The 19942-nt window shown below is 39.1% G+C and overlaps 1 protein-coding gene and 1 long non-coding RNA gene across 2 annotated transcripts in view; both read right to left on the bottom strand.

Annotated features, from left to right (window-relative positions):
• The window catches only part of LOC126298078 (uncharacterized), a 25375-nt gene extending 5574 nt beyond the window's left edge, over positions 1-19801 (bottom strand). Inside the window, exon 1 of the long non-coding RNA XR_007552589.1 lies at positions 17405-19801. This is a non-coding gene — a long non-coding RNA (uncharacterized LOC126298078). The remainder of the gene's footprint in view (positions 1-17404) is intronic.
• LOC126298077 (8-oxo-dGDP phosphatase NUDT18) overlaps positions 1-19942 on the bottom strand; it is a 142074-nt gene that overhangs the window by 75540 nt on the left and 46592 nt on the right. The window lies entirely within an intron of this gene.

Raw genomic sequence — 19942 nt, 5'->3', positions numbered from 1 at the left:
CACACACGCGAGACAGATATGAGCACAGTGTTGTTGTGATAATATGCCCACTAACGTCCATCTAGGTCAAGTGCCTCCATTGGGCATTGAACTTCCAAGGAACTGGATGCCAGATGGTCATGGTATAACAGTAACACGATTAACTGAGAATAACCACACTACAAGAGCTGGCTCTGGCAATGACATTTGCTGAGTTTACAATTGCCTGAAGTGTTTCAGTTTCCCCAATAGACTCACAAATTTAAGACTCAGAGCAGTTACTAAGTAATCCAGCCATCTGATAATGGGCATCCCACAAACAAAGAGGCAGAGATGGGTCCACTTACTGTGAAGGTAGAAATATTTAGACTGAATCAATGTAAAGAAATGAGATACTGAAAACCATGTGGGACTGGGGAACCTGATAGAGAATTCACCTTCATGGACAATAATGGTCATTCATACTGAGCTGCTATGGTGGATGAACTTCTCCGAGGTGAAAAATATCCCCTGCACTGAGTGTTCAGTGAAGTCTCCAGCTCTGGACCATACAGGTCAAACATGCGACCCCTATGGGAGATGAACTGCAATGTATCATTATCAGGTGTCACTTAGGGCTTTCACACACAATTCTTTTTCAGTAATGGAAGCGATTCCCAAGAGAGAGCTTTAAAACATTGTCACCAATCATTTTCGGCAGCTAGGGGTAACCATTTTGCCCCACCACTATTTTGTTTTTATGGCAGAAACTTCCCAAGTTTTCTCTGAAGTTCCAAAACTTGTCTACTTACATGTTTTAGATGCTGTTGTATGTCAATGCCATGTGTTTAACCTTCCCTTCTGCATCAACCAGACATCAAATTCAACAAATGTTATCTCAATTAAACTTTCGAACACTAGAGCAGCACTGACGCAATTTTAAAAGAAACACGAGACTGACCATACGTAACTGTCAACAAGCCAATCTTTACTGTGACTTCATATGTGATATTTGTTTTATTCCAAACAGTTACACAATTGTTAATGGAAGGCCACTCCAGCTGCTGTTATATACTTTATTTAAGTCCACAACCAAATTTGGTCTTCACATCAAGGACATTTTAAAGAGGGTCTGCAAATTCTGCTGTTGGGAAGCAAAGTCAAATAAAAATGTTTTCCATCTGATGTTGCTTCACAGTAGTAAAGTTTTCAAATACACTAGAAAATGATCGGAATGTGAAGGCTGAAACAGTTGTGGACTTAGTCTACATCAGCAACTGGAGCAGCTGTTCATTATTTGAATAAACAGAAGTCTCTGAACATGGAGAAACTAGTAATTACAGATCTGTCATACTACAATTATTAGCAGATTATGCAACAATTTAAATGCAAAGCTTGTCCATACATCATTGAATATGGGCATAGTGCGACACAAAGTTACTACTGAAACCAAATAGTTATTATGTACAAAAAAAAAATTTTAAGCAATGAACACAAAGAAAGGAAGTTTTCTCCTGAGAAAATATGTTCTGACTGCTTTCACACAAGAAACAAATCCATCACCTACAGTAAATACATATACTAGTCCTCTACACATTTCTTAACTATATCTTTCAATAAAACAAATAGTATGGTCACACCCTTTCTTTCTTTAAGACCAGAAGTGTTAAAGAATTTGCTAATTATGTATCATCATCCACATGCTGATTGTCATTCAGTATTAAGAGTAAAAATTCACAAATTTCCAGTTCATAATTACCTGTAAAATATTTACTTTTTATCTGTCTTCCACAGGTAATGATCATTCCTGCTGGCAGCATTAATTTTGGCCATTCTAATGTTTCAATATACTAATGCACTCATTACAGACAGAAATACTGATATGTTTGGAAGCACTTGTGTTTCGTAAGAAGGTAACCTACATTAGTTTCATAACATTTAAGCTGATTAAAAGAAATGAAGGAAGGAGAATCTTAATAGAAAGTATCTAATAATAAACATCAAAATATTATTTCTGAAATGAAAGCTGACAAATGTATTAAAAAAATCCAGATTAAAGGTAATATTTCTGTTTACAAAAATGTTGTGAACATACAAAAAAATCTTTCTTTTCCTCTTAAGACTTTTTTATCTGAAAGTAGACATCACTTTCTCTTATAAACACTTCGTTATTCCCAAGATAATATTAATGGTTTGTTGTGAAGGAAAATTAAATAAAAGTACTACAAAACAAACAAAATGTAACACATTTAATGAAGGTAAGATTAGTGCAGAGAATGAATTCACTAAAGAAAATGGCACTGAGCAGTGGAAGGCCCATGCTAGGCTTTATATGAAAAGACAGACACAAGACAAGTAACACACATCATCTTCCAAAGGTCAGTACATGTAGGAGAATACAGCTATCCTGAAATTGCAGTGGACTTGCTGTAACCCGCCCCCACGCAAGAAACAAATGTAAGTGGTGAGGAAATAATGGAAAAGTATGTCCAGAAAACAGTCTATGATGACATCAGTTAGGGAGGATTTCTAAATGCTTATCTCAACTCATAACTTTAGACTGCACATCATTTCATAAATAACTATTCACCTGCGCTGGCTTTGCATAAGTAGCATTAAGTACAGGGATTGGACAAAAATATGGAAACACAGCAAGAAATGTATGTTTGAACATACATTTGGATGCTAGCCAAGCCTGCAGGTTGTGCTTTTGTACTTCACACAGCACCTGCAATATCCTCAATACATTGCAGGTGTCAGGCAGGGTCAGAACAGTTTTTAATTTAGTTGTGAGTGCATTATGCCATAGCCAAGTGAATTTTAATGTGGGCAAATTGTTGGTGCTCATATGGTGGGTGCTTCCATAACCTAGCTAGCCCACGTGTATGGTGCTTCAGGAGGCACCATACTGAAAATATACAGGGAAAGTAGAAAAACATTAACCGCAAAGTCACAACCCGGACGAAAGCGTGTGTTGAGTGATCTTGATGGAGTGTCATTGAAGACAATTGTGATGAAAAATAAGGAAGACAACAGCTACAAAAGTCACCGCAGAACTAAATATCACACTAGTGAACCATATTGGCACCAAAACAACATTAAGGGAGCTCCGTAAAGTGGAAAGTGCATGGTGAGCTGGAATTTCAAAACCACACATCAGTGATGCATATGCCCATAACAGGAAAACATGGTGCCGAAGCCATAAAACCTGGTCTATGGAGCAATGGAAGAAAGTAATTTGGTCACATGACTTGTTTCAAACTGTTTCCAACTTCTGGCTGAGTGAACATACCATGACTGAAACATGGTGAGCATTTGATGGTGATATAGCTGACAATATCAAGGTATTCCACTGGCCCTGCAGTTGCTCTGCAGGGTTGCATTACTGCCAAGTACTGTGTGACGATTTTGACTGATCAAGTCCACCCCATAGTATAAAGTTTGTTGCCAAATGGTGATGCTATGTTCCATGACAGCAGAACCATTGGTCATCCAGTTTTCATTGTCCAGTACTGCTTTTGTAAGCATCAAGACGCGTTGTCACATTTCCCCCCGCCACCACAGTCATCAGATCCCAACATCATTAAGCCTTTGTGGTCTTCTTTGGAGGGAAGGGTGTGTGATTACAATCCATTTCCATCATCCTTACCTGAAATTGCCACCATTTTGCAGGCAGAATGGTACAAGATTCCTTGACGACCATACAGGACCTGTATTTATCCATTCCGAGACACCTGAAAGCTGTTTTGAATTCCACCAGTTTTCCTACATTGTATAAGGCATGGTAATGTGTTGTTTTCCCATACTTTTGTCCATCCCTGTATCTACTGTCAGGTGACTTGTTTGCAATATGTAGTGATATACATAAGCTTTCCCTGTGAATCAGTTTATTAGTGAAAACCATATCAAAATCCCTACAGTAGATCCAAAGATTAGACTTCACATACAGACAGAAAAACTTGGTGAGGGACTTCCATTTATAACATTATATACCATATTTTACGGACTGTAACATGCAACTTTTTCTTCAAAAAATTGGCTACAAAATACAGATGCTTCTTATACTCAAAACTAACATAAAGAAACCAGTGTTTTGATCTAAAATTCTCACCAGTCATAAAAATGGCCACATATTCAAGCTAGTGGGAAACTGTCGTATCTGGTAACACTGGATTCAACTGGCAGCACCCATGCAGTGATGCAACAAACACGAGTTGCAGGGACCCACAAGCTTGATAATAATGTCTTCCAGTCGTCCTGCCATTATGAACCCAGAACACTGTCTAGCCTATGATGTGTCATTGCAGTCTATGGTGCCAGTGAACTTAAATTGAAAATTATTTCCGTTATGGGTAAAAGTGTAATATTTTTGTAAGTAGCTAGTTTTGTAATGGAAAATAAAATAAAATAAAAGGTATTCACACGATGCGGGCTATAAATTGAAAGTAGTAGCATTTCCGGAAGAATATGGAAACAGAGCAGCTGAGCACCATTTTGGCTCTACACCAACAGAAAAAACCATTTGTGATTGGCAGGCTAGTAAAGAAGAAATGAAAAATGAGGGAAACTAAATGTGCAAATAGAGAACTGAATGCAAAATGGCCAAAATTACAAGATGATTTATTGAAATGGATTAAAGAACACTGTCAAAATGGCAATGAAATTAATATAAAATGACTGAAATACACACTTTTAACATAACACTATAGTGGAACTTAACAGACTTTAAGGGTGGAGCTGGTTGGTGCTACAGATTTATGAATCATCATGGACTTAGCATTCGAACCAAAACCAAAATATCTCAGAAAATGCCACAAAAGTATGAAGAGAATATATTATCTTTCCATCACATTATCATTCAACATCGAAAGAAAACCAATGTGGTACTAAGCCAAATAGCAAATACGGACAAAACTTCTCTGACATTTGATGTTCCAAGTAACAGAACTGTTGCCATGAAAGGTGCTAAAACTGTAACTGTAAAAACAAGAGGACATGAGAAAATGGACTACACTGCTGTCCTTTCATGTTGTGCTTTCAATACTAAATTTTATCCATTGATCATTTCCAAGTGCAAAACAAGGCCAAAACCTTGTGAAGTACCATCAGGTGGTGGCGTTCATGTACATGACAAGGGTTGGCTGGACGAGGCGGGTATGAAATTATAGATTAACGAGTGTGGAAGAGATGGAAAGGAGCTTAACTGCAGAGTTCTCTTCTTGTGCCGGATCGGATTAGTAGTCATTTGAAAAATTATGTGAAAAAGGAACTGAGACAGTGAAATACACAGCTTGCTGTTATTCAGGGAGGACCTAATTTACGATCGCAACCATTTAAAGTGTGTACGAGAGAGGAAGGGAACAAATGGATGATGGATGAAACTCAACATGAATTCACGCCAAAGGGAGCTTTAAACCGACCTATGATCTAGCAAGTGTGCCAGAGGGTAAATAGACAATGTCTAGAGTGAGAGAAGACATTATTATTATATCTTTCAAGATGTGTGGCATAAGTAACACTCTTGATGGTAGTGAAGACTATCTTATACACGAAGAGGACAATGATGAAGAAGAAGAAGAAGAAGAAGAAGAAGAAGAAGAAGAAGAAGAGGAGGAGGAGGAGAGAGAGAGGAGAAGAAAAAGACAACGAAAGTTCAGATGATTATTTTCAGAGATTTTACAGGTCAGTTCAGTTTTAGAAACTAAGAACTTTTTATTTAGTCTGGCTTTGCAATCTAATAATAAACAATTATAAAATCATTGTTTTAAAAAAATGCTTAAAAATTAAGGTGGGCCTTTTAAAAAGCAAAACTAATAAGTAAAACTTTTTCAAATAATATTTATTTTACCTTTTATAGTTTGATGTAAAAGAAAGTATAATCTTTGACACCTTTAGCTCTGATACACTATATTTGTGATTCTAGTTGTAAAAAATGAATACTGCACAATATCCAAGTTGAATTTTTAATGAAATTGTGCATACAAGTAGTAAGAGAGTCTTCCTCTCATGTTTCTTGAGTCTTTGTCCTGCATCAGCAAAGGGTCGGCATGGTTAGCAACAGATTTGGTTAGCTGGACTGTTAGCTCGAGGTATGGCCGGTTGTCCTACTTGTCATAATCACTTTACCCCCAGTACAGAATGTGCAGACCCCAATTGTCTGCACATAGTGTTATTAATGTGGGTGTGAACAAAAGTTTTCTTAATGTTTGCAAATCATGTAACTAAGGTGGGAATTGGATATCAGCCCTGTTTTCACCCAGTGGGGTGTCAGAATCTGCCTACAAAACACATTCAAGATGACTGACACAACAACCCTCATTGCTAATCTTCTGGGAAGATTCGACCAGGAGCCGGAACTCCTCCCATCCCAGAAGTGGTGCTTTAATGTGCATGGCTATCTGAGCATGTAAGTAGTACAATGGACTTTCAACACTGCTTCATTAACAAGTAGCATAAAATTTTGATTTTTCTTAACTAACATATTTTTGTAGATACACAAAATAAAATGAGGAAAATTAAAAATATATTAGTTTAGAAAAATAAAAATTTTATACTAACTGTTAATGAAGCATTGTTGAAAGTAAGAAGGTTTTTACTATCATTTTTTAGCTCTGAAGAAGAACACTCAGCTTTTGCAACAAACCCAAGTACTGTTATGTACATGAGGATTATTGTTCATAAGTTAGGATGACTTGGAAGCAATGACTATACTTCATTGTAAAATTAAATGTTTGATTTTTGAGACCTTCATCACAAGCGGTAGATGTATGGTTCTTTAAAAAATGTTAAGCCATCTACAATCCAGAATTTGGTTTTGACATTACACTGCTTTACTTGGTATAGTCCTGCTGCAAATACTATGCCCTTGCCTCCCTGTAATGCTCAAACTGTCTTACCTAACCAATTTAATGTGAGCTCCAAACCATTGCGCTAATCAATGTTTTTCGCACACACAAATGTGACCAACTGGGGATTCATCCCTCAACCTTTGGAAGTTTAGTTTGCCATTTAACCACAGAGATTTGTAAGCATCTGTAACTTTCTTCATTCTTTGAAACCACATATTTAGTGCCAAATAAATGGTGCCAATAAGATCATAAGAAAAGTGTCACTCCAAATCTAGTTACTAGTTCTGACTGTCTCTCACCCTCATAAACTCCATTTAAATGCTTCTTTATTGTCTTTATTGGCCTGTTACTGAATTTTCACTTAATAATTCATTGTTCACTGATGTTGATACCTTCATGAAACAGTTTGTGAGAGTGTTATTCCTACGAGATCACGTACAGGTCCATATTCTCAGACTGCAAAGTCTTACATAAAATACTGATTTTTTTCCATAGTTTTGCACTTAATCACTAAGTAAGTAACAAAGCTGTAGATTCGATTTTGTTTTTAAGGCCCATGTCTGCAATGTTTCCTTTATATTTCTTATTCCAAAGAAGAGAAAGCTGAAAGGTGGAAGGAGTATATAGAGGATCTATATAAGGGAGATGAACTTGAAGGCAATATTATGGAAATGAAAGAGGATGTAGGTGAAGATGAAAAAGGAGGATATGATATGCGAGAAGAACTTGATAGAGCACTGAAAGACCGAAGTTGAAACAAGGCTCCATGAGTAGATGACATTCTGTTAGAACTAGTGATAGCCTCGGAAGAGTCAGCCATGACAAAATTCTTCCACCTCATGTACACGATGTATAAAACACGTGAAATACACTCAAACTTCAAAGAAAGCAGGTGCTGACAGGTATGAATATTACTGCACTATCAGTTTAATAACTCATTGTTGCCAAATACTAAATTAGTTCTTTATAGAAAAAGAGTGAGAAAACTGATAGGAGCCAACCTTGGGGAAGATCAGTTTGGATTCTGAAAAAATGTAATAACATGCAGGCCAATATTGACCCTACAACTTATCTTATAAAATAGGTTCAGGAAAGGTGAACTTATAAATATAGCATTTGTAGACTTAGAGAAGGATTTTGATAATGTTGATTGGAAAACTCTCTTTTAAATTCTCATGATAGCAGAGGTAGAATACAGGGAGTGAAAGGCTATTTACAACTTGTAAAGAAAACAGACAGCAGCTATAAGAGTTGAGGGGCATGAAAGGGAAGCAGTGGTTGAGAATGGAGTGAGATAAGGTTGTAGCCTATCTTCAATACTATTCAATCTGTACATAGAATAAGCAGCAAAGGAAACCACAGAACAATTTGGGGTATGAATTATAGTCCAGGGAGAAGAAATAAAAACTTTGTGGTTCGCCAACGATATCTCAATTCTGTCAGAGACAGCAAAAGACTACGAAGAGCAGTTGAATGTGTTTCTGAAGAAGAGACATTTGCTTACATTGAATACAGATTTAAGTGTAAAGAAGTCTTTTCTGAAAGTATTTGTAAGGAGTTTAGCAATGTAAGGAATTGAAATGTGGATGATGAACAGTTTAGAAAGGAAGAGAATAGAAGCTTTTAAAATGTGGTGCTACAGAGGAATGCTGAAAATTGCATGGGTAGATCACATTCCCAGTGAGGAGGTACTGAATACAATGAAACAGAGAAAAAATTTGTGGCAAAATCTGAGGAGGAGGAGGAGGAGGAGGAGTAGTTCAGAGAACAAATTCTGAGGCATCAAGTGATTATCAATTTAGTACTGGAAAGGAGTTGTAGGTGTGTATGTGTGTGTGGGGGGGGGAGGGGGGGGGGGGGTGTTGCAGTAGTTATTCGGAAATGAAGAGGAACAAGTAGCATGGTGAGTTGCATCGAACCAGTCTTTGGACTGAAGACCACAACAACAACATTTCCTAGACTTAAAGTTCTGCACAGCCTTTTTTCCTTAAGTGCAAGATGGTATCATGCTTCACAGCCTAAACACTAGGTTTAATGACTTGAGCTAAGCCTTGGAGGTACCCACAGAGCTTTTTTTTTAAATCCTGCCACTGTACCATGATGTTTCAAAAAAAGCCTGGTCCTTGATCTTCAACAAATTTAGACTGTTACATGTGCTATGGATTAAATGGCTTTCTTAATTCTTTAGGACTCAATCATCAAGTGATGGAGTCTAATGATGATTAATTTTTAACCTGGGTAAATGATTTACATGATTTGCCAATTTTTCACTGAAGAATTTTCAGAAATACCTCTGATTACTTTGCCACAGTCAAACACTCCCATTAATATATTAATTTTACAAATGTCTTGAACAGTATTATATATGACAGAAAGGAACTCTGTACACAATAAATGTTTGATTTTTTGCATGTTTTACTTTTCTTGCCACAAAAGAAATAATGTTGTTCTAATTTAAATGATTATGCTACTAAACAGAGCTATGTGGTTTCTTATGTAATCTTTACAGTACTGAATCATAATTTCAAATAATTTAACAGTGAAAGGAAAATTATTCTTCTTCCAGTATGTGATATTGCCAATTTTTCCGTGAATGAGATTATTTTATGTTGTGTCTTTTTAGATTTATTTGTAAAATTCCACAAACTGCTCCACATCCTTTCCATCGCTCATAGTGAATGCAGGAATTCACAAGACAATGTGAATGTTCATGCATTTCAATCCTTTAGGAAAAATGTTTGCCACACATTTATTCTCTTTTGCTAAACAAAGATCCAGCTGAGTGCTTTTCAGGTATTGTATGCATTTACAGTTAATGAACTACTGAGCGTCTGTTGATTTGTTAGTGGATAAAATAGTCTTGTTTGCAGAGAGATGTATTGGAATGGGTCTGAACTGCTATTAACAATCAATTTTTTGACAGTTTCTTTGAACAAAGATGTTTCAGAACTGAATCCATCTTTTTGAGGCAATATTCCCACATAAAATCTTCTCGGGATTCTAACCATGTTAAGTGGTTATATACCCACAAGTTTTTGGCCTAGTGCTCCCTCTGATATTGTGAAGTGTTAACTGACTGCTTTTGGTTGCTTCCCTCATCCTTATATAGTTGTAGTACTGGTTGTGAAGTCACTAATGTTCTGTCCATTGTTGTATATAGCAGCACTCCCACACTACATTTGCTGCGCCCACTTTAACCTCCTGATAGCCAGTTTCCATGCTGTGTTCAGCTGCAAATTGGCATTTTTATTAATAGGTTTCTAAGATATTCTGGACTCTATAGTTTCTTTAATTATGCTATTCCAGCAACTGTCAGCCTTCATAATGACAGAGGCGGTGTTGAATGCATTTGTGTGTGTATTTCTAATGAATGTCCATTTACAGCTGATCGTGTGCACAGTCTGCCTGATGTCATACTGTTGGTACAAACTGCAATGCCGAGTTGTTTTTACAGCAAAAAATTATTTTGACAAAACATCTGTTATTGGATCACATAAGCACGAACAACTGGGAGAGTTCTTGTAATATGTCAATAACATCCATGACTGTATCAAGCTCACACTGGAGGATAAGGGTGGTGGCCTTGCCCTTGATTGCCATCCTTGCCCACACAAAAACAAAATGTGTATGTCAGCCACAGTTTATTCAGGAAGTGAACTCGCAGACTGATACCCGCATACTTTCAGCTATCACCATCCAGTCCAAAAGTGCAATGTTCTAAAGACCTTGGTCCTTCAAGTGAAAACTGTATCTGATACCAAAAGCATGTGACAAGAATTGAAACACCTATGAATTCTTGAGAGAATAGCTACAATGACAAACAAATAACACAAGCAGTTTCAGGAGGTATCTGTGAAGTACAACACAATCAAGGCGGTCAGTAAAAAGCTTGCATTTTTAAACTTCTGCAGTTGAGCAGAAGGGAAGATTAGATGGCTCCTGAAGAGGCATACCATCAATACAGTTTCCACACCACCAGCTACATCGTGGCAACTCGTGGCAACTCGTGACAACTGTGAAGGTAAAGTAAGTCTCACAACTCCCAGTGTTTACAAAATACTATGCAGTTCCAGACAGTACTACGCCGAACAGACCATGTGCAAAAACAAAACATTGCTGAACTAAACAGGATGTATCTGTGACTATGCTATGTGGAGAAGCTGGTCATAGGTCAACAGGCATTAGAAAATGGACAAAAACAAGAATATTCTATGACAACTCTTTCATTAAAAATGTTAAGGGTATCTGATTATTGTAACTGGCACCGGGACGGTTTTGGGGTGGAAATGACGGAAAGCGCGGCAGGACCTGCAAAGAGGACCGCGAACAACACAATGGGCGTGGACAGACACGACCAACGAAGGACAGATCGAACAACAACAACAAGATCCAACAACGGAGTGACAAGGAAACCTAACAAACATGTCCACTCGTACACAGAACAAGTAAGTAAGCTGTCTAACACGATGTGATGTGTCAACAGACGTACGTGAGATTAGACTGGTTGGCTGAGCAAGAGGCAGGCAATTAAGTACACTATCGGGGGCGCCGCTATTGGCTGCTGGAACCACGTGTTCCACTGTGGGGCCCTCACATTAAAAGTGGGCCAGTAGGCGCGCACCACCACAGCTTACGGCGCGATGATGCAGAGACCTCTATGGATCTTCGACATCCACAACTTCTGGCACGGATTCAAATTCCACGGCGCGCGGTACGAGAGTGATAGTGCAATTGAAAAAGCTATCGAGATCAAAATATCTCATAATACCATCAAAATAGATGGGGGCATATAGCTAGACACAGTATGGAAACCTTAAAGACGGCCTGGTCAATGCAGGACATTAACACTGATTTATATTGTGATGAATTGAGCACTTGTTATGTCACAGCCAATGCAAATGTACATATGACAGCAGTATCACATACACAAAGTATAAAAGGGCAGTGCAGAGGCAGAGCTGTCATTTGTACTCCTGTGATTCATATAAAAGGTTTCCAACGTGACTGCGGATGCACAACAGGAATTAACTGACTGCGGAATGGTAGTTGGAGCTAGATGAGTGAGACATTCCACTTCAAAATTTGTTACGGAATTCAATATTCCGACATCCACAGAGTCAAGAGTGTGCCGAGAATAGGATATTTCAGGCATCACCTCTCTCCATGGACAACACAGTGGCCAACAGCCTTCACTTAATGACAGAGAGCAACAGTGTTTGTACAGAGTTGTCAGTGCTAGCAGACAACCAAGACTGCATGAAATTACTGCAGAAATCAATGGGGGACATACAATGAACATATTTGTTAGGCCAGAGTGGTGAAATTTGGCATTAATGGGCTATAGCAGCAGACACATATGAGTGCCTTTGCTAACTGTGTGACATCATCTGCAGTTCCTCTCCTCGGCTCAAAACCATATCGGATGGACCCTAGATGACTGGAAAAGTTGAGTCCCCACTTCAGTTCATAAGAGCTGACAGTAATGTTCAAGTGTGGCACTGACCCCACAAAGCCTTGGACCCAAGTTGTCAATAAAGCACTGTGGAAGCTGGTGCTGTTTCCATAATGGTGTGCCTGTGTTTACATGGAATGGATTGGGTCCTTGGCTCCAACTGAACTGATCATTGACAGGAAATGGTTATTTTTGACTATTTGGAGACCATATACATCCATTCATGGACTTCATGTTCCCAAGCAATGACAGAATGTTAATGGCTGACAATGTGGCATGTCACCAGGCCACAATTGTTTGCAACTTGTTTGAAGGACATTCCGGACTGTTTGCATGAATGATTTGGTCACCCACTGAACATTTATGGGACTTAATCAAGAGATCAGTAAGTGCACAAAATCCTGCACCAGCAATACTTCTGCAATTATGGACAACTACAGAGGCAGCATGGCTTTATGTTTCTGCATTTGACTTCCACTGAATTGAGTTGATGCCATGTGGAGTTTCTGCACTACGCTAAGAAAAAGGAAGTATCCCATGGCTTGTCACCAGTGTATAAGGATGATGGCAACAAGCATATGGCATTGTTACCACAACTGAGGAGCACTCTCTCAACAGCTCGTGGATGCATTGTTACACTGAAACAACACTCAAGTCCAAATCCTATGACATAGTTGTCAATGAAGTTCAACACCTAGCACTGAAAGCACATGACAACAACACACAGCCAACTGAACTGACCTCTTGGACAGAGGGTGCACCTATTTATACAAACATCAAATTATCTACAATGCTGTTATTTGTACGAACATCGAATATTCTACACAACACATAATTAGCAACAGTCAAGTCTGAATGGGTGACCCGCAGCATGCCAGCCAGCAACGATAACCACTATGCCACACTGCTACCACCACAACGCCCTCTCCCGGAGAACAGCGACCTGCAGTTTCAGAAGTTCTCACCGGAGCCAACTAAAACACCATGGATCTAAATCTTATCAATGATCCTCTGTATGGTGGCACTGGTGGAGCCTCACATTCTGGTTGTGTTGCTACATCCCCTTCATAATGAGTAGCATCTTCCCTTTGAAGTTTCAAGATTGCTGAATGGGATGGGTCTCCAGTTTCCTTGAACTTCCCATCATTGATATGCAACTCCCAACTGTAAGAGTGTTTCACATTGAGGACACAGATGACATCTCTGCACTTTTGTCTTCTTGATGAAGACTACATACATGCTGAAGGACGATCAAGTAATGCTTTAATAGCTTTTCCAGTAGTCCCACATTCCACACAGTTATAACAATCCATACCAAGTCTCCCAGACTGTTCTCACAGGCCTATTCTTGGTGTTATAGCAATCTCAGTCTTTCTCCTGGGTGTCCATTTGCAAGCCAGCTGCCTTGCTTCTTTGGTCCTGGGGATTAGGTGTTTCACACAGTCATCCTGAGCACAAGTTAGTTGAACAGGCGCAGTATATCCATTGCAGCTTCAGCCTTGTGACCAAGGAACAAAAATAACAATGTGAAGCCTGTAGTGTTCTGCTTCGCTGCACTGTATGCAAATATTGTGATGGGCAGTACTGCCTCCCCCCCCCCCCCCCCCCTCTCTCTCTCTCTCTCTCTCTCTCTCTCTCTCTCTCTCTCTCTCTCTCTCTCTCAGCACCCCCAGCACCAGGTGCAAGTCTTGTTATGCAGTGCCAATTGGATTACTTGTGTTTCAGATGACAAACTGATGACAACACAACACACAGTCCCTGAGTGGAAAAAATCTTGGATCTGGCCAAGAACCAATTGTAACATACATCGATTCACATCAAATTTTCGATTTTTTTTGTATCATTTTATTTTCCCCTAATTTTTCCTCTTTTTTTCCTAGTGCCTGGATACCCACTGTCCTTAGTGACCCCATAGGATTGTCTTGGTTGTCTAAGCCTTATTACACCAGTAATGTGCATGCACAGCAATCTTGTCCTGGCTGACTACATTGTCCAACTGCTGCAGCAGTTTTGGCATTAGGAATTGTGTTAGATGGAGTGAGAAAAACAAGGGGGAGAAGAGAAAAAGGAATGGGTCGAGGAAAGGAGGCTTACAACTGGGAACGTGGCAGCAGAGAGCCTACAGTGGTGCAGACCAGGCCTTATGAAAAAGTGAGAGAAGGCTAGTAGGAGGGTGGGAGATGGCAGAGCAGAGGAAGGGAAGCCTGTGGTGAGAAAAGTATAAGTGTAAATTACTGGAGTAACATGGAGGCATGGGAAATGGAGTGGAGATAGGTGTGGAAAAGGGGTTTAGTGGAGACTGAAACCAGGAGGACTACAGTGTTGATTTTCATGTACATAATTCAGAGGGGATGGAGGGGGGAGCATGGGGGGGGGCAGAGGGAGAGGGGAGGTGCAGAGAAGGACACAGATGATGTGATGGATCGTGGAGCAGCCATTGCAGTTTTGCACAGTGTTTGAGAAATTGTTAGGAAATTAAATATTCCAACATCCACAGTGTCAAGAGTGTGATAAGAACACCAAATTTCTGGCATTACCTCTCACTGTGGACAACACATTGGGCAACAGCCTTCACTTACCAAATGAGAGCAGCATCGGGTGCACAGAGTTGTCAGTGCTAACAGACAATCAAAACAGTGTGAAATAGCTGCAGAAATTAATGTGAGGCATATGACGAATTTATCCATTAGGACAATGCAATGAAATCCGACATTAATACGCTACAGCAGCAGAAGACTGATGTGAGTGCCTCTGCTAACATCACAACGTCGCCTGCAGCATCGCTCCTGGGTTCGTGGCCGTATCAGTTGGATCCTAGACGACTGAAAAACCATAGCCTGGTCAGAGGAGTCCCAATTTCAGTTGGTAAGTGCTGATGGTATTGTTCAAGTGTGGCGCAGACCTCACAAAACCATGGACCCAAGTTGTCAACAAGGCACTGTTTAGGCTGGTAGTGGCCCCTAATAGTGTGGGCTGTGTTTACATGGAATGGACTGGGTACTCTGGTGCAACAGAACCAATCATTGACAGGAATGGTTATGTTCGGCTACTTGGAAACCATTTGCAACCATTCATGGCCTTCATGTTCCCCAAACATGTCACCATGCCACAACTGTTTGTGACTGGTTTGAAAAACATTCCGCACAATTCGAGCAAATAATCTGACCACCCACATTGCCCAACATGAATCCCATCCAACATTTATGGGACATAATCAAGAGGTCATTTCATGCACAAAATCCTGCACCAGCAACACTTTCACAATTATGGATGGCTAGAGAGACAGCTTGGCTCAATATTTCTGTAGGGGACTTCTAACCACTTGTTGAGTCCGTGCAATGTCGAATTGCTGCACTATGCCCGGCAAAAGGTGGTCTAACAGGATATTAAGAGGTATCCCACAACTTTTGTCACCTCAGTCTATGATGGGATAGGATACATCTATGGCAGTAATGGAATGAGATGGGCAGGGCGGGTTTATAGAACCAACCTTGCGCCCAGGTATTCCACAGGGATGCAAACCATGTGACAAGAGGTTGGGCCAGGTGTGGCAAAGAGTAAATGAGGATGTTCTGTACTTTGTGAAGGCAGTGGTGTACTGTTTTGCAAGGTGTGGCAGGATGAACATGATTTTTAAAGGCAGGAGAAAATGTAAATGAAGCCCTGGCAGAGGATATAGTTAAATGGTTCCAGTTCTGGGAGATATATGATAATAACTGAGTTGCTCCTTGGCGGCTGGTTCAGGAGGGTGACAGGAGAGAGAGGTGTATGTTTGATTATAGCATTGGAGATCTGATGCCATTCCGCCCACTTCACTCCATTGATCTACACTCTCACATTCACCTGTGAAACATTCATAGCCCACTCCCTTGCTGTCTGTCCCTCACAGCAGTCAAGCGCACTCCATTCACTCCAGCCCTCACTTTAACTCCCTGTCTCCTTGCTCCTCTCACCCCCCTCCACACAACACAACCCCTTATCCCAGTCACCCATGAATGTGTGTACGTGTGAACTTGTAATATAGCACAATACACTGTTGCATATGCTCTGCAGTCCATCTATACCACTCACGGGATGACTGCTTTTGTGCATGTGGAATATGCCACTCACTAACACATACAAAGTGAAGTAACAGGATTTACTGTCCAGTAATACTAGCCAAAACTATGGAAGAATATTTTTACAATTATGTAATACACATATGAAGTAAGGGTCTAAATGCAATATGTTTTTCACAAAAATCCCAGTCATGGTCAGTACAATTCAGTTGTAGGAAGTATATTTGCAGCATGTCATTGAGCTCCAGGGAGACAGGAATTATCATCAGTAAAAAAGAAATGCCAACAGCACCATGCATTCTGAAGAATAAAAATGTCAAAGGATACAGTCATCACATGTCTGAGCCACCAAGTAACCCAATACCCATGCAGTCAGCCATCACAATATTGGAATGTTTCATACACAAATATAGAGCAGTTGTGTCATCGTCCCCCCCCCCCCCCCCCCAAGCCTCACCTTCATATCATTTAACAATGTTGATACTCAAAAGTACACCAGTACCCAGGAAAAATTGCCTCTGAAATTCTACTGTCTGAGCAATATCTCACTTATGAAATCATGTAGAGTTGACTTGTTTAGGTGAACAAATAGCATTTATTATTTTTCCCTAGTAATAATAAGCAGTTGTACTACGGGCTATCTCAGATAAATCCCCTTCCCATGATGGTGTTTATCTTAACTGATTTTCTGACTGTTTCAACCACTGCATCTAAATAACAGCTGTTTCAGAAAGGTGTAAAAGTCATTTTAAGAGAGTACAACATACAAACTACTGAATGTGACTAAAATGCAATCTGTGAAGATGAAATCACAATCAGTCTGGCATTGAGGATCTCATTATTAGTCTTTCTAGTTGGAAAGTGCAGGGAAGAAAGAAAATTTGAATGTATGGTCTTTCCGTTTTAGGTTGTTAAGATCACATGCTCTTTTTCATTAATTGAACGTGAGCAGAGATTTCAATCATTACAGTAGTCCCTCTATGACTGACACATTTGAAAAACTATTTTTCATGAACCCAGGTTTATGTTTATTCATGCAGCCAGCACCAAACTTCACATTGCTGTCATGCAAAATTCAATTGTCTTACCTGAAGGAAGAAGGTGCCACTGCAGTATGTCTTGTCCCTTATTATGAAGGCACTCTTTTCACAACCCATGACTGCCTTCATCTCAATGTGCCGAAACATCATGTCTTATTGCAAAATGACACTTCAATAATTTGTGCCTTTCAGTAACTTGTGACAATGTAGTCTATTTATCTGATGAGCTGAAACTGCTCTGCTGCTCAAGTTACATGACAATTCCTCTGCCAAACAACAGTCCCCATAGATTCAAAAATGATCCCAACATTCAATTTAATTATCAGCAAGGTACTGCTTTCAATTTACTGGTATTAACATTAGATATTTACACATACATTTAACAACACAAAAGTGTTTGTCAATTAAACCACAATATAACCAGAAAATCAAAGACAAAATCTGAAGATAACAAAAATAGGTTCCAATTGCTTACACATAACAACATTAAAAGAAGCTATAACTGCCAAAAATTAAGGTGCCATCTCAGAAACCTTAAAAATGTATGAGCAACATTTATTTTTATTGTAAAGGAAGTACATCTCGTTACCATACATCCAGGACAAGTCGCATCACCTCATAGATAACAAACATGGCACAACTTCTGCTATGAAAAACAGCTGTTCCCAAGCTCACATCGTCAGGTAGTGTCAAAATTTGAAGCTAAATCTGTTGATGGGTTAATTGTAAAGGTCTACAAGAATGTTGATAAGTCTTTCAACTTTGCTCAAAACTGTCTTTATCAGGCAAGACGTCATCTCTTAAATTACTGTACAACATACAAGGAATTTATTCCCCAAATCAGGCAGTAAATTTAACATTTACTAGTTCAAAAAATAATACCACAATTTTTAATTGCACACCTATTACCCACAGTGTGCTCACTTAGAGTTAGTGGTTAAGTGTTGTAAGTTTCAAAATGTGTCCACAGTAAGTTGCCTCCACACACTTATTCAGTCAAAAATTGCAAACTTACTGGAAACCTTTTATGGTGTTTGCATAAGCAAAGGATTTAGCATTCTGTTGAGCAATGATACATCACCTAATTTTCTGTGTGGCTCAACTTATCTGGCACTGACACATTCCCATTGTTGAAGCAAGACTTTGGGGAAATATTCTCCTTGAAAATGCAAGTTTTCAAATACTAAATTAAATTAATATTAAAGGAGGTTTAGAAGAAGGTGGAGAACTGAAGCTATTTCGAATGCTTGTCAATGAGAAAACCCCAAGTCAACATGACTCACATTGTGAACTTCTGAATACCAAACATCCAGTAAGTGTTCTGATGGATAAAACTTCTATGCATAAAATTGTTACCCGAGATCTGCAGATGAGGAAAGCTTGTTACAAGCCAGTATAGGGAAAATCATGGGTTTCTGTCTCATGAAATTCTGAAGTACATGCAAAGTTACATGGATTTTTTGGGCAGTGTGATTCGGGTTCCAGAGACAAATCATTCAAGTTAAAGCTCGTGTACTTTTTCTTCTCCATGTAGCAAAAAGGCGTGCATGAGAAAGTTGAAAAAAAAAAAGTCATACTCAATGTGTTCTTTGTCAGCAAAAGAGTGGTCCACCTGAAGTTTTTACTTGATGGCGCCTCTTAATGGTGCTTTCCAGGTGTAAATATTCAAAAAATTGAGGCAATTAGTCACTCATCAGTAAAGATGACAGCATATCCAGCCACATGCCTGTTACTCCATGAGCATTTTACCAAATACAATACTGCAATGAAGCCACAACCCCCTGTAACCCGCTAACCTGTCTTCTGTCAGATTCTCTTTGTTCCCATAAATCAATGAATACTGAAAGGATATCAGTTTGGAACATGACAGTAATATTAAGAATGTTTAAACAAGGGTTCTGGACACTGTTCCAGAACAGATCCTCCCCCTTTGCCCCACTCCAGGAAACATACCAAGTTTACAACTAACACCGGCTAAAGTGAGATGATTATCAACGGTACACACCCATTCATCCTCTCAAAATTCAGCAAAATTATATTTTAGGCAGATCTTGTATAGCAATGGTTACGCACTTACCTTTGTTAAGCATATGAGAAAATAGTTTCAAAATTACTCATTAAAATGCACTAAAGTACAGCAAAAGCAGCAAGCAAAGGATAAGCTCTAACTTCTTACAAACAGCATCTGTCCCAATGACACATAACTGAGCAATTACGCCTTACAAGTCATTTACACACGGTACACAATTTAGTCTTCTAGCTATGGCAATAATGTCAAATACTTCAATGAATACCCAGTGTACTAAGACATGCCTTAAACTAGTCTAAATTGTTAGATTTAGAAAGTACCACACAATTCTCAAGATTATCACACAGATGTAACACGTACATTTCTGAAACATTAATTTTATAAAAAAATATGGTATACAATATTTATGACAGTGTATATACCTCTGCTAAACACTTGTATGAAAATGTTCAGGGTGTCTCCACTGTGATTTAAAATCTCTTAATTGTTTGGCATAACACTATTCCCAATAATGCAAGCAACCCAAATTCCAAAACATTAAGCATCTGTTCTTTGCA

This window comes from Schistocerca gregaria, chromosome X (assembly GCF_023897955.1).
Source record: "Schistocerca gregaria isolate iqSchGreg1 chromosome X, iqSchGreg1.2, whole genome shotgun sequence".
NCBI lineage: Eukaryota > Metazoa > Arthropoda > Insecta > Orthoptera > Acrididae > Schistocerca > Schistocerca gregaria.
The sequence above is the reverse complement of the archived record's forward strand: the minus strand, read 5'-3'. Positions and strand labels throughout refer to the sequence as shown.